The sequence below is a fragment of the Dipodomys spectabilis genome, unplaced genomic scaffold, assembly GCF_019054845.1.
Source record: "Dipodomys spectabilis isolate Male_0828 unplaced genomic scaffold, ASM1905484v1 ptg000305l, whole genome shotgun sequence".
Lineage (NCBI taxonomy): Eukaryota > Metazoa > Chordata > Mammalia > Rodentia > Heteromyidae > Dipodomys > Dipodomys spectabilis.
Genome location: NW_024870982.1, coordinates 82,949 through 90,918, shown reverse-complemented (window position 1 = coordinate 90,918; position 7,970 = coordinate 82,949). Strand labels below are relative to the sequence as shown.

The 7,970-nt window shown below is 35.1% G+C and overlaps 1 non-coding gene across 1 annotated transcript; it reads left to right on the top strand.

Moving 5' to 3' along the window:
• Positions 1–633: 633 nt before the first annotated feature.
• On the top strand, positions 634–735 carry LOC122127625. Its single transcript, XR_006151223.1, has one exon. It is a non-coding gene; the product is annotated as a U6 spliceosomal RNA (small nuclear RNA).
• The last annotated feature ends 7,235 nt before the right edge of the window (positions 736–7,970 follow it).

Sequence of the window (7,970 nt, the reverse complement as noted above, 5' to 3'; positions counted from 1 at the left end):
TAGGCTATCAATAGCCTTTAAAGTTACTCACTAAGATTATTATTTCTGGTTCATCTCATCATTTGTATATGGCTTATACCATCATTTGTTCCTCGCTAACATATAAAGTAAGGAAGCCCTTAAATTTTAACAGAAACTGTGAAGGTAATGTCTTAAATCTTCACTCTGCTTCTTTACACAAACACTTTGCAACTTCTCATTAGTACAGTTTCTATAAACTCTGAAATGTATATACTTAGTAGTGTATGACTGCTACCATGAATCTTATATGCTTTGTGGAAAAGTTTTACAACCTGCTAAATAGTCTAAATTTTGGCATATATGAGCAAATTCCTAAAATTAAACATATTAAAAACATTCAAACTTTTAACAAACCTTAACACTTTCTATAGTGTTCATTATCACAGGTTCCTTGTACAGAATAATTGAATTCCTCCTCCAACACATGCGTTGAACAACCAATGTCTGGAATTATTTTGTTTTTGACATGTCAATCTTGACTTTATTCTTAAATGTGTTATTATGTAAAAAATACATGGTTCTAAAATTTCACCACAATTCTTTTGAATTTAATTTTTGTGGAATTGTCTACTTTAAGAAAATCAATTACACTTTATATATAAAAAATGTTCTGTGCTCAATTCAGTAGTACATACACTAACATTGGAACAATAAAGAGAACAATAGCCCCTGACTGAGGATGACACGCAGGTTCGTGAAGCATTCCCGATTTTTAAAAGAACAGATGTTGGATGGGCTTTGGACAGAAGTTAATCTTAATGCATTTTTGTTGGGAGTTTAAACTTGTTCGAAGACTTTGGGAAGTAGTATGGAGGTTCCTCAAAAAACTACATAGAGTGCCTCTAAGACCCAGCAATCCCATTTTGGACATTCATCCAAATGATCACAAACAAGACCATACTAAATCTACCAGCAAAACTATGTTCATTGCAGCATTATTTACCATAGATAAGATACATAACCAAACCCGATGCCCCACAGTAAATGAATGGATCAAGAAAGTGTATGTATTTGTGTGTGTGTGTGTGTGTGTGTGTGTGTGTGTGTGTGTGTGTGTGTGTGTGTACTGCAATTCTATGCCTCCATCAGAAAGAATGGCATCACCCAGTTTGCTAGGAAATGGAAAGACTTGGAAAAAATTATATTAAGTGAATTAAGCCAGGCCCAAAGAAGTGAAGTAAGCCCGGCCCAAAAAGAAACATATATCCCATGGTTTCCTTATTTGCAATAACTACTATGTGTCTGAGACAAGCAGAAAACATCATATAACTTGATGTTAGGCAACATGAACCCCAAGGTAAGGATTCAAATGGTTTTTCTTTCTTGTGATTGTTTCTAACATATTTATAAGATGATTTCTTTGTTGCTTTGTATGTTTTTCCTGCAAGCTAAAGCCCCTGTTTTCAATGTATTTGATGTTGGTATAATTTGTGGAGGGGAAGAGAAACACAAATTGTTTAAATAGGGATGCAGGTGGACCCATTAAAATGAGATGAACAAGTCGTTATGTCAAAAAATGATTTTGGCCGGGGGGTGGAGGGATGTAGATGGTGAGGGGGCTGGGGTGGGGGAGGTTTGGTGGGGGTGGGGAGTGGGAGATGGGCAGGGATCAGAAGGGGAAAGAAAGGAGAAGGCAACAATGCTTGATAAAAAATGGAATTCTATGCTTCCATCAGAAAGAATGACATTGTCCCATTTGTTAGGAAATGGAAAGACTTGGAAAAAATTATATTAAGTGAAGTAAGCCAGGCCCAAAGACACATAAGTCCCATGGTTTCCCTTATTTGCAATAACTAGTATATGTCTGAGTCAAGCAGGAAAGGTCAGATAAGTTGATGTTAGGGGAATGAACCCCAAGACAAGTATTCAAATGTATTTTGTTTTTTTTTTCTTTCAGGCAATTTTTCTCTAACATATTTATAAGATGATTTCTATGTTGCTTTTTATGTCCCTCCCACAAGGTATAACCCATGCTTTCACTGCATTTGATGTTGGTATAATTTGTGGAGGGGAAGGAAAAAAAAAAAAACAATTCGTTTAACCAGGGATACAGGTGGACCCATTGCAACAATGAGATGTACAAGTCCTTACGTCAAAAAATGAACTTTACAACTTTGGGGGGAGGAGGACCAGGTGGGGGAAGAGGGGGAGTATGGGAAGGGGTGGGAAGGGGAAGCAAAGAGGAGGCAACAATGCTTGATAAGAAATGTACTCGTTATCTTGCCCATGTAATTGTAACTCCTCTGTCAGTATTCTCACAATAAAAAAAAAAAAGAAATGCACTCAATAACTCGCCCATGTAATTGTAACCCCTCGGTATGGTATTTTCACAATAAAAAAAGAAACATAGGTCCTATGGTATCCCTTATTTGCAATAACGAATGTATGTCTGGGATAAGCAAAGAAGGCATGGTAAGGCGAAAAAAAGGAGGAGGCAACAATGCTTGATAAGAAATGTACACATTACCTTTTCCACGTAATTGTAACTCCTCTGTATGGTATTTTCACAATTAAAGAAAAAAAGAAAAGGTCAAAAGCAAGTGCATATGACTAGATAAGATGATGTTAAGGTAAATGAACCCCATGATAGGGACACAAGTGGTTTTTTATTTCTTTCTGTTGTTTCTAATATATTTATAACGTATGATGTGATTTTTTTATATGTGCGCCCCCCACAGTTAAACCCCTGTTTTCACTGTATCTGATGTTGGTGCACCTCCATCTTATATATACACTTTTCTAATTTGGAGATGGAAAGGGAAAAAACAAAATGCTTAAATAAGGATACAGTATGACCCATTGCAACAATGTGACGCACAAGACAGTATGGTGAAAAACGAACTTTACAATTTAGGCGGGGTGGGAGGAGGGGAGTGTACTTGTGGAGGTGAGAGGGAAGGGATGGTGGGGGAAAACAAAGGAGGAGGTAACAATGCTTGATAGGAAATATACTCATTACCTTTTTTATTAACTGTAACCACTATGTACAGTACTTTTACAATAAAAAAACATAAAAATATTCTTGGATGGAAGAGAATATTTCCCCTATTTTACCCATTTAATACCATTAACAAAGAAATTAATGCAAAACACTGATATGAAGATATTTTGAATAAATGTGTGTGTGTGTGTATGTATGTATGTATGTATGTATGTGCGTGCCTGCTCATTTTCGTTCTCAGAGTTAGAATTCAGTGCATCAAGTTCTCCGTAGGCCATTCCTCTCTAGATTGATGAGCTACTATATAAGCTAAATCTCCATTCTTGGCTCTTTGCTAGTTCATTAATTTTTTTTAAAAAATAATTTCATGAATATTTTTTGTCCTGATTGGCTTCCAAGGGTTATCCACAGATCTCAGGTTCCTGAGCACATACCCGAGTAGACAGGATTACAGGTGTGACCAACCATCACAAGGCTTTCAGAATAATTTAAAAAGTAGAAGAAAATTGACTTCATAAAGGCTTGTTTATCATCTCCTGCTTTTAAAGCATTTTGGAGTGATTATATGTGAATTTATTTCATTTTTGGATTCTTAAAAGGCAGTAAGTGATGGTATTTAAAAGTTTTAATCCTTTTTTTTTATGGGTCATGTGGCTTGAACTCTGGGCTTGGGCGCTGTCCCTGTGCCTTTCAGCTGAAGGCCAGTGCTCTACCCCTTGAACCACAGTGCCACTTCTGCTTTCCTAGTGGTTTATTGGATATGAGAGTATCACAGACTTTCCAGCCTGGGCTGGCTTTGAAGCGCAATCCTCAGATCTCAGCTTCCTATGTAGCCAGGATTATAGGTGTTAGCCACCAGCTACCGGCTAGTTTTAGTACTTATTAAAACGTATACTGGAACTGTGGAACAGAAGAAATTTGTCTCTCTTTAGACCTCAATTTATGAGCTCAACTCTGAGCATAACCCAATGTCACCAATACAGTCCGTGTTGAAGACAAAATGTGACAGAAAACAATTACCGTGGGCAATAATTGCTATCTTGGACAACATGAATATTGAATTGAGAGTGTAAGGGAATGGAGAGGATTTTACCTACTTTTTTATTGCTGACTTTTGGAAATTTTGACTCATTTCCTTCCCCACTGTGTGTCTTTGTGTCATACACTTAGTGCCTTTAATTACAATATTTCCTAACACTAAAATGGTAATAATATTAGAATTATAGCAAATGTTTTCTTAAGAATTAAGAGAAATAAAACTTGTGAAATACTTGACATAAACTTCTAGGAATGAGCTTACAATTACATGGGCAAGATAATGAATATATTTCTTATCAAGCACTGTTGCCTCCTTCTTTGCTTCCTGTTTCCATCCCTTCCCATCTCCCCCCACACCCCCCCTCCCACCCCCCCCCCACCAAAAATGTACAGTTCGTTTTTCGACATAAGGACTTGTTTCATCTCATTATTGCAATGAGTCCACCTGCATCCCTATTTAAACGATTTGTTTTTTCCCTTCCCCTCCACAACTTATACCAACATAAAATACAGTGAAAGCATGGGTTATACCATGGGGGAGGGACATACAAATCAACAAAGAAATCATCTTATAAATGTTCGAAACAATTGCAATAAAGAAAAAAACAATTGAATCCTTATCTTGGGGTTCATTTCACCTAACATCAATGTATCTGACCTTTTTCTGCTTGCCTCAGACATATACTAGTTATTGCAAATAAGGGAAACCATGGGACCTATGTTTTTTTGGACCTGGCTTAATTCACCTAATATAATTTTTTCCAAGTCTTTCCATTTCTTAACAAATGGGGCAATGTCATACTTTCTGATGGAGGAATAGAATTCCATTGTGTATATATATATCACATTTTCTTCATCCTTTCATCTAGTGAGGAGCATCTGGGTTTGTTCCATATCTTAGCCATGGGAAATAATGCTGCAGTAAACATAGTTGTGCTGGTAACGGACAAGGGTCTCATATCTAAAATATACCTGGAACCCAAAAAAATTAAATCCCCCAACAACAAATCCTCAAAGAAACAACTGCCCAATAAATAAGTGAGCTAAAGATTAAAGAGAAACTTCTCTGAAGAGGAAAGGAGGATGGCCAATAGACACATGAAGAAAAGCTCAACCTCTCTAGCCATAAAAGAAATGCAAATCAAGACAACATTGAGATACCATATCACCCCAGTTAGAATGGCTATAATCAAGAACTCTAATAACAACAGAGGCTGGAGGGAATGTGGACAGAAGGGAACCTTAATGCATAATTGTTGGGAGTGTAAACTTGTTCAACTGCTTTGGAAAGTAGTATGGAGGTTCCTCCAAAGACTCCACATAGAACTCCTCTATGATCCAGCAATACCACTTTGGGGCATTTACCCAAATGATCAGAAACTAGCCAGCAGTTTTTTAAAATACTAAATAGAATGCAATAAGCATTACAAAAGCCTTTACATATAACGAGAAACCAGAAGGAATGTTCTCTATTGACCATGCTCTGCTTCAAAGGCAGCCAGGTGGATAGCTTCCCATGCTGTAAATCCAACTGGTTTTATTATGTGTTGGCAGTATAAAAACATCAGGGACAGAATAATGAAGGAATGTTGTAGACTGAGGTTAAGTACATATGAAAATGTGCAAAACTGATGAAAATGTAAAAGTCTCTGAGTAGTATATTGTGTTTTACATCATTTAAGTTAAATTGCAAAAATAGGGAAGACCTAGAGGAATGAATTCTTTTTGATAGCCAATCAAAGGTCCTTAGAAGATTGAACTCTTTCCTCATTCTTGTAGAGAAATCATCAGATGAGAGGAACTCTATTGTTTTTTTGGTTCTTTCCATTTATACTTCAGTTTGAAATCTGAACTACATGAGACTGAAAGAAACCTAGAAAAATTAGACACGCAGGCTTTGGAAAGAACCATGAACGAAAAATAAATAAAATACATATAGTCTTGTAAAAGGTCTAACTAAATTTATTTATATAGTCTTAAGTGTAAACAGAAAATGATTTAAACAATATAATGCAACAGTGTTACTCACAAGACAATACGTTGGAAATAGTCTTGGGGGGGCATTGGGATGGAAGAGGGAGAAAAATAGGGGAAGGGATAACAAGTTATAAAAGAAATGAATTCATTATCTTACTTATGAAACTATAACCCCTCTGTACATTAACTTGACAATAAAATTTAAATAAAAAACAAAATACATGATAGCAAGCAGCAATGCAGGAGATGTGAGTGGGGGAAATACTGTACTATACAAAGAAGAATAAAACAGCTGTGGGGAGCAGTAATTTGACTTTAACATAAGAAGTAATAAACTTGCATACAGATTTTCAGCCTCATGTCAGTCAGTAAATAGGGAAAACAAAATGCACAATCAGTAAACCAATAGAGATAAAATAGAAAACTAAACAATTAAGGTGAAGAGATTACATGGACCAAGAATAAAAAAATGACACAATTATTAAACAAATAACAAGCTAGTAAGTTAAAAAAATATTACTAATAATTCTAGTAATGTTTTTTTACCTCACAACTTATAAGAACTACACTTCAAATCACAGTTTAATAGTATATCATTTTAAAAATAGGTTACTTATTATTGATTTCTTAATATTGAATATTTAATATATAATTTTAATTTCAGTAGCTATAGAAAAGAAAGTGCAACTAAGTTTAATAATATATTTCATGAATTGTACAATTGAGAAGCATTAGAATTTTAAAAAATAACATATCAATATTGTTTCATTTCTGTGAATTAATGTAATAATTCAAAATGTGTTCTACACTTAGCACTCATCTTAACATCAAATAATAAATTATTGCACATGACTTGGTATTAGATGGAAGGGTTCAGCCCTGTGGTAATATTCACACCACACAGTACATCAGAGTTTGACTCCTCTCATCTAGCTTAAATTGTGGAAATTTGATTTCTACATGCATGTTAAATTCCTACCTAGGTAACATCTATAAAATTATATACAATTATATATATGAGGAGTGTTTCAGATGATACTTAAAAGTCACATTCATTAATTAAATTTTTATTGTTTTCTACCAAATAAATATTTATAGAGAGACTGAATTTCTGAGTAGATAGTTGATGGTGTATGGGTACTTGATTATACATATTGAGGATTATTTTATATTTCTGCCATTGTTTCTACAATTGGATTTAATTTTCCATAAAGGGTTAAGTGTATTATATTGGATATATAAATGTAAACTGAATGTTTATTATATTAATATTTTGCCACTTGTCTAATCCCAAGTTTAAATTATCCATATGTTTGATGTAAAGAAAATAACAACAGATATAAAAAAGAAAAATCAGTGTGTAGTGGACAAGTATTTTCACCTTTATTTTGATAGTTGTTCCTCTTTTACACTACAGAATATTCTAGGGAAAATGTGCTCAAGTCTGACCACAACTGCAGAATATTATGGTTTGGTCTATCATAAGAGAAGGAAGGAAGGTGTACCTTCCTTCCAAAAGTCTGCTCCCAGGGATGTGATCTGTTTTATGGTGGTGACTTGTAAATGAACATTTTTGACAGTCAACTTTGAAAAGCCATCTTGATAGACCATTTTTTGTAAATGGTTACATTGGATTATCCATGGCTTTGCAAGGATGCCCGATTGCCTCATTTTGAGACAATTAAAACAGGAAGTTATTCAGCTGTTCTTTGTATCTTTAGGAGAAAAACCCATTGACTCTAGGCCTGGGGATCAATGGTGCCCAGAGAAGCTACTACCTTGAATAGTAATCCTAGACCTCTAAAAACAAAACAAAACAAAACTCCAGTAGGCACAGCCACTCAGGGCAACTATCACAGCCTACATGAAGTCAGGCAAAATACAGAAGCTGAGAGTCATTTAGCTGATAACGAATATATTTTTATGAGGCAGACTGAAATGAGACTTCAGAGAGAGGGTCAAAAGACTGATCAGAGAGACTAAAATTGGTCAC